Source organism: Sminthopsis crassicaudata, chromosome 2, assembly GCF_048593235.1.
Source record: "Sminthopsis crassicaudata isolate SCR6 chromosome 2, ASM4859323v1, whole genome shotgun sequence".
In the NCBI taxonomy this organism is placed as follows: Eukaryota; Metazoa; Chordata; class Mammalia; order Dasyuromorphia; family Dasyuridae; genus Sminthopsis; species Sminthopsis crassicaudata.
This window is the reverse complement of record NC_133618.1, coordinates 454862733-454870446: the sequence shown is the minus strand read 5'-3', so window position 1 is coordinate 454870446 and position 7714 is coordinate 454862733. Positions and strand designations below refer to the sequence as shown.

The window sequence follows — 7714 nt, the reverse complement described above, 5'->3', positions numbered from 1 at the left end:
AAACAGAATGGTGTGGAAAGAACCTTGAATTTGGTATCAGAGGACCTAGGATCAAATCCCTTCTCTGTGATTTACTCTCAGTTATGTGAACTTTTGGTTTTTCTGGACTTAAGGTGTCTTGGTCTTGAAAATAGGGAATCAGTCGAGATAGGTTTGAAATACCCTTCTAACTCTAAATCTGACAGTTCCATTAAAAAAAAAAAAAAAAAATGTGTCCACTAGAAGTTCCTCCTGATTCCTGAGAGCTCACGAATATTAAAAATGTTTTCCCTCCCTTAAACAAACAAACAAACAAAAAGATAGTACACTCATTCCAAAGGGTGATAAAACAAAAGTTATTTTCTCTCTTAATATATGAAGTGGCTACTTTCACATAATTAATATATAGCTAATCTGTCCTCCCAAAGAGATGCACGAGGTCTTCATCTTTAAATGTATCTTACACCTTATTTTCTAGGACTTAGATATCTCCAAAGAGTTCTATCCTTGTCTTCATTTCTCACCAAATAAATGCCAGATGTAACTCTTAAGTGTTACTCATTTATGAGACTGGATAATAGTTAGAAATGTAACTAGCAGCAGCAAAGCTTGCCTAGCTCTAACTTTCTAATTCTCTGATAGAAAACTTCATTCCAAAAAAAATTGAAACAATCCTATCAGAGATTCCATATATGCAATTATTCATTGAATCATTTTCTTGACATTTGGGGGGAGGGGAACAGAATAAGAAGAGGGAATTTCCTTCTTTAGCCTTAAATTGTATGCAAATAGAGTTTCTTTTCTGGCAGTCTGCATGGGAGTGAGTGTGTCTTCCAAGAGCTAACCATACTCACAGCTCCACTGGGAGGCTGCTCCTTTAATTCACCAACCGAAAAGTGGAAAAGGCTGCCTGGAGGCATCCCATTACAGGGGAATGAGCCAAGGATCAGGACTGCTATATAAACCCAGCAAAAGCTGGCTGTATTGGCTGCAGCCTCCCCTGCTGTCAAACTTCTCTTGCACACACACACTCTCTCTCTCTCTCTCTTTCTCTCTCTCTCTCTCTCTCTCACACACACACACACATACACACGCTCAACTCAAACACACACTGATCTGAGTATAAAGAAAACTTTACTGTTTTGACAAGAGGAGAGCAAGAAGGTGGGAGACCACTTGCTTACTTTATTTATTTAATGAGGCCGTTCACTGTAGATCTAACTTATATTCAAGTCTGGAAGGTAAGCTCATTCCATCATTATTGCTTCCCAAATCACGTGTTTATGTGTGTTTGTGTGTGTGTCTGTGTGGGTGTGTACATGCATTTGATTCAATGAGTTTAAATGTATCATTCATAAGCTTTAAAAAAGTTTCTGTAGAATTATATTTTTAACTATAAGAATTTTAGGTGCCTTTTTAGTGGAATTTTGAAAGTGATATTTAACAGGTTTTGTTTTGGTTTTTTTTTTTTTTTTTTTTTTTAGTTTTTAATTTTTTTCTTGGTAATTTCCCTAGTTCCATATCTAAGAAAAGCATCATTTCTTTATTCTTTAGCACTTTTCAGGAAGGAAAGAGGGAGGGAGGGAGAGAAGAAGGAAATGAGGGAGAGAGAGAAAGGTAGGAAGGGAGGGAAGAAAGGAGAGAGGGAGGGAGGAAAGGAAAGGAGGAAGAAGGGAAAAAGGAAGGGAGGGAGGAAAAAAATGAAAATAATGACAGATCTAGGCAATGAATGACTGTTGAAACTTTGATAAAACCAGGGACAGAATCAATTCTAAAAAGAATAAGTGAATATTAATAGTTCAGAGTTTTCTGGCCCATTAAGTCTTGATTAAATTATGCTACTCTAAAGATTTCCAATAAAGCTGTCTAATGTGTAGTGCCTATAAGTTCAAAGTTTCTATTGCTGCTATAATCCTTGTAGTTTCTCTCTCACCTCAAACTTCTGCTCAGCTTTTCTTTTACTTCTATGAGATTCCCACTTCTCTCTGAATTGTGGCTAGGACCAAAAAAGAGATTCTTAATTTTACTTATGAGCTGCTAACAAGATCTTTTACTTCTTCAAAGTTTGTCCACATTTGCTCTCAATCCAAAAGTCAAAAGAGATACTTTACATGTTCAGTGGTATTTCTTGTATTCCTTCCTCCCCTCCCCCTGCCATGCCCTTTTTTTTACCTTGTCTATTTTTTGAGGATTTCCAGCTCTATGGGCTGGACCTAGATGGATCTGAGTCTGTATGTGTGTGTGCTAGACATGAATGATACCAGGCTGGCAGAGGTCTTGGAAAAGGTGGTTGTGGCACAAAGCTTTATTTAAACAGCTGATTTCAAGACTTTACTACCTTAATAGCATTTTTTTTTTGAGTTACCACTTTGTGGGCTATGATGCTGAGCTCCTGCTTCTGAGAACACTCTGGCTTGTTTTCTTTGCTTGTAAAGACATTCAATCCAAAATGCATTTACTAAATGGGATAGTCCTTGGTAGTTCACTGGGAAAGCATTATATTGTATGTGAGACCCAGGCAAAGAACCCTGAGGTAAAATGAATGTCTCTCTGTCTTTTTTTTTTTTTCTTTTATGGAGTTTCACCATATGTACTGGATGAATAAAAACTGCTTGCAGAAGACAGCTTTTCGCTTATCCAGGCAATTAGTTAGGTCCTGTTTGGAACTCTGTAGTTTGACTGGGTAGTGTTTTGGGGGCTTGCCCAGGCTTTGGAAGACTGAATAAATTAGTGGAAACTACGCTGGCATCCTTTGGCATCTGAGTCCCTTTGAAAACTATTTTATTGTGGGGTTCCCTCCCCAGCTTTTGAGAATGGAGTGAAGCATCTTACATGGTTGTTTTGTGTATTGAATTTTCTTGGCTTCAGGGCACATATTAATAGGATACCTAGTGCTTTCCTCAACTGTGAGTTGGGTCAGGATAAAAGGCTGATGAATATAGCTGTGGTCAACTATAAAGAAAGGCTGTTTGAAAAAAAAAGAAAGAAAGAAAACCCATAGCTCTTTGCTTTCTGTAATATCTGAATACACTGCCTAGTTATTAAAGCCTGGCTTTCTGCTTGTGTTCTCTATACCCATAGTCTTACTAAAATTTCATCTGCAATAATCCTTCAGGTTACCATGAGTCAGAAGGGGCACAAGGAGACATGCATATGCACTTGATCCCACATGATTCATTCATCTCAGTAACTTACTATTCATCCATTAGATCATTTCCTCATTAATTTAAACCTCAGGAAATAGACTGTTCAAGACAGGAGTCTTAATCCCAGACACACAGTGTTACCTTATTGATGCCAATGTTTCCTTCTATGGGAAAAGGACAATAGACTTTGCAATTAACAACAACAACAACAATAACAAAATGAAATAGCTGCTAGTCTTGGGACTTCAGGAAGACTTCACTACCAACGAAAAGTGTGATCAGATAGCCTGAGCATATCCTGATAGCTATCAAAAGAGGTGAAGATTCCTTCCTCCAAGCTCCTTCCCAAAGGAAACCTCACAAATGCATACCCAATTTATGATAGCCATATACAGTCCACTTTTTTAAGGTGACTCTCTTAAGCAATCAGGAGACCTGGTTCTAGTCCTGACATTGTCCCAAAGTACCGGCCTAATCTTCAGTGATTCATTTCATCTATCCATGCCTTCATTTCCAGAGCTGAAAAATGGTAATAAGGCCATTGCTTTCCTACTTAGGATCATAAGATTTACAACTGAATAAGGCTATTATTAATCACCCAGCCAAACTCCTTAATTTTATAACTAAGCAAACTGAGATCCAAAGCTGGGGAATGAACTTATTCAAGTAGTAAGTTAAAGTATTAAGTAAGTAAAAGAGCCAGGATTGAAATCAGAATGGAGCCACATCCTCTGTCTCCTTTTCACAACACTATGCTGCTTCTCCATAGTCATATCTGAAGAGTCAAAGGAAATAACAAAGACAAAAGATATAATAGAAGTTCTAAAGGCCCTTTGCAAAGTCTTATTTTTATTCCTCAAAATACATACTAAATATCAATAACTATAACTACTAATATTGTATAGCACTCCAAGGTTCATTATAGTAATCCTGTGAAGTAGCTAACATTATGACTACATCCATTTGACAGATAAATAAACTGAGGCTCTGAAAAACAATAACTTACCATGGTCACCCACCTTGTAAATGTCTAAGATAGAATTTAATAGGATCATTGATTTTAATATTGGAAAAGACTTTAACCTTCATTCTACAGATGAGGAAGCTGAGATCTATGTGTAAGTAAAGTGATTTTTCCAAAGATTCAGTAGCAGAATAAAGTTCAAATCCAGATCTTTTAACTGCATGTCTTTCCACTGTTCCTCCAAGGAAGTCTTTCTATGTTGTTTATTTAGTTTGGGGAAACTTTTTTTAAAAAGAAACAAAAATTTTTTTCACACTAATGGCAATCTCAGAGGCTCACAATGTGGAAGTACTTATCTAAGGATAATTGTAAGGTAAAATGAGATAATATATGTGAGAAGTTTTATAAATCTTAGAGCACTATATAGACATTAGATATTAATATGAGCCTCAAACTAAGAATAAATAATAATTACAATTAAAAGGCAGCTTGGTTTAACTGTCTTGAGGGTCACAAAAGCTTGAGTGTGGGTTCCACTTCTGATGTGTGCTGGCAGTATGACCCTGAAATACAGCTCACTTAGCAACTCAAATCTCTAAGACTAAGTTTCAGAGGAAATGTGGATATGCCCAGTTGGAAGACATTCCTCATTGCTCTTCAGGCGCTCCCTATGCTGATGAAATCCCAGTTCTGGGAATAAATAAGAATAGCATAGATTTCACATTTGTATAGTGCTATAAATTTCATATAGAACTTTCCTCACAAAAAAAAATTTTAGATAGGTGGTATGCACATTATTACCGTCACTTGACAGAAGAGCAAACTGAGGCTCCACAAGATTAAGTGTCATGCCCAAGGTCACAGGTTATTAAAGAAGAATGAAACGTGAGTTTCCCTTAAGCCATTCTGAACTCATCTAGAATTGCAAATAGTGGTATCAGTATTCCAGAGGCTATTCAGTAGGATTGGCTCAGGGACAGAGGACTACTGGGGGAGGACTGGATCTTAGTACTTTTGCAGAATGACTGCTTACTATCACCTTACACTGATGTTTGTGGAAGGTGGGGTCAATTTGGTCTAACTCAGTCTGGAGATGGGAAAAGTTCAAATTACAATGAAATTAACTGGTACAGACAGTCAGCTAAATTTCAATCCTGAAAAGCAAATAGTAGGCTAAAAATATTTTAAAGATTTTTCACAGGAGACCAGAATAGGAAAAATCAAATATTCTGTGCTTTCCTGAAACTATCAAATTTGGAAAATGGTTAATTTATTTGTTAGAGAAAACACAGTTAATGGATTCCTCAGTCTCAAGCAAGAGAAAGGTCAGGATGAAAGTGGAAAGACCTCACTTAAGAACCAAGCCTCTAATAGTTGCAGCTGAATTAGGGTTCTTATAGAACCCACCATCATCTACCCCCCTACTTATCTCCTCCCAGCTCACTCCCTTTCAGTCAAGTCACCACTTATTCCAGGGAATCCCTTTCAATCCATTCTCCAGCCAACAGAAACACCCTCCACATGTGGGAAAAATTAGCTTTTGGGCTGCCTTCCAAAGAGTAAAATCCCCCAAAGAGTGAAGGAGCTCACCTCTGCAAGGGGGTTAGAAGTGGGAAGGGGAGACTGGGATTAGGGTAGAAGGAGCTATAATCACATTGTTCAGGATGTAAGGAGCTTTTGCAGAGAAAAGAGACATTATGAAAGCAATTCTTTCCTTTGACCAAAAGGAGTAAAAAATATGTTGGATGTAATGAATGATTCTAATATTATTTATTAGAAATGGGGAAGGACAAGAAGAGGAGCAAGAATCTTCCCTATAAACCTATTTATCATCAGAGATTAAAATGCAATATGTTTCTTCTCAGTTATTTTCTATCTCCTCTTCATCCATGAATCAGGCAGAAATCCAAAAGAATTCTCCCTTACTGTGCCATTCTGTATTAAGTTAAATCCCTCCTTTAACCCCCATGCAAATAAAAATTATTTCTCATATTTCTGGTCCTCAGTTTCCTTACCAACAAAATGGGGAAATATTTTCCTTACGCACCTAAGAGATTTACAGGAAAACTTGATAGGATCATTACAGTACATTCTTTGGCACAAGGGCTGATCCTTTGGGTATAGGGGGGAGATATGATTGCAAATGAAGATGATGTAAAAAAAAAAAAAAGATTTCTGTTTGTTGTTGTTCTTGTTTAGTTGGTTTAAGTCATGCCCTATTCTTCATGACCCCATCTTGTGTTTTGGCAAAGATACTTGGAGTGATTTGCTATTTCCTCCTCCAGCTCATTTTACAGATGAGAAAACTGAGGCAAACAGGGTTAAGTGGCTTACCTAGGGTGATTCCACTAGTAAGTGTCAGAGGTTGGATTTGAACTCAGTTTTTCCTGACTCCAGACCCAGAGCTATATCCATCATGCCAATTAACTGCAAAGATATCCTTAAAAATATTTTTAAAAGATCTATAAATGTTATCAATACCATTGTTTTTTTATTTATTTGTGAGTGGAAAATTTTTAAAGGTTAATTCATTATAAGTCAATGATAATAATAGGTGACATTTTTAGAGCACTTTAAGGTTTGCAAATCCCTTTACAAATCTGATCTCACAACAACCTTGTAAACTAAGTGCTACAGTATTATTACTAATTAGGAACTTTGAGACTTTTGGTGATTAAATGACTTATCAGAGTCACTCAGTATTATAACTGCAATTTATTTATTTTTTGCTGAGGCAATTGGGGTTAAGTAACTTGCCCAGGATCACACAGCTAGGAAGTATTAAGTATTTTGAGGCCTGATTTGAACTCGAGTCCTCCTTCCTGACTTCAGCATCGCTGCTCTATCTACTGCACTATCTAGCTGCCCCTTAAAACTGCAATGTAGACCCTGATCTCCTAATTAAAGTTAGAATTCTATTCTGCTACAACTGTTTGATGCCTCTCAGCTATTGGATTCAGAATCTTGACGTTTTCTCTAATTTACGAGTCCTGAGTTGTGCTATTTTCAAGTAGACTGGATAACCCCTTATATATTCCCCAAACTCCACCTGGTCTTACAGGTTCATGGGAAATGAAACATTCCTCTTCCTAATGTGTCCTTACTGAAGATTCTATCACTTTTTACCCACTTGGAAAGGCATTGCCCTCAAGTTATGCCTTGTTCCTGACTTCTTATCCAGAAAACCTTTCATCTACACTAAGGATTCTTAAAGGATTTACAGAAGAAGTAGGAGGAGACCAGAAACTTGGATAAGAAAAAATAATGGCATCTTTATTTTTTCTTTGTAATCTCAGGTATTTAAGATATTCTTTTGAGAAGAGGGCCATTGGTTTCACTAAACTGCCAAAAGGGTCCTTAGCACTAAAAAAAAAAAAAAAAATAAGAACCTTGCTCAAGAAGTATAGAATTTTAAATCTAGATATAAACTTTTTCTTTATAGTTTTTTTATTTACAAGACATATGCATGGGTAATTTTTCAGCATTGACCCTTGCAAAACCTTCTGTTCCAACTTTTCCCCTCCTTCTCCCTACCCCCTCCCCTAGATGGCAGGTAGTCCAATACATGTTAAATATGTTAAAGTATATGTTAAATACAATATATGTATACATATTCATAGTTATC

The 7714-nt window shown here is 36.8% G+C and overlaps 1 protein-coding gene across 1 annotated transcript in view; it reads left to right on the top strand.

Moving 5' to 3' along the window:
- The first annotated feature begins 891 nt into the window (after nt 1-891).
- The window catches only part of TNC (tenascin C), a 110718-nt gene continuing 103895 nt past the window's right edge, over nt 892-7714 (top strand). The window contains 1 exon segment of the mRNA XM_074292897.1: nt 892-1220. The gene's annotated coding sequence lies outside the window, so the exon portion shown is untranslated.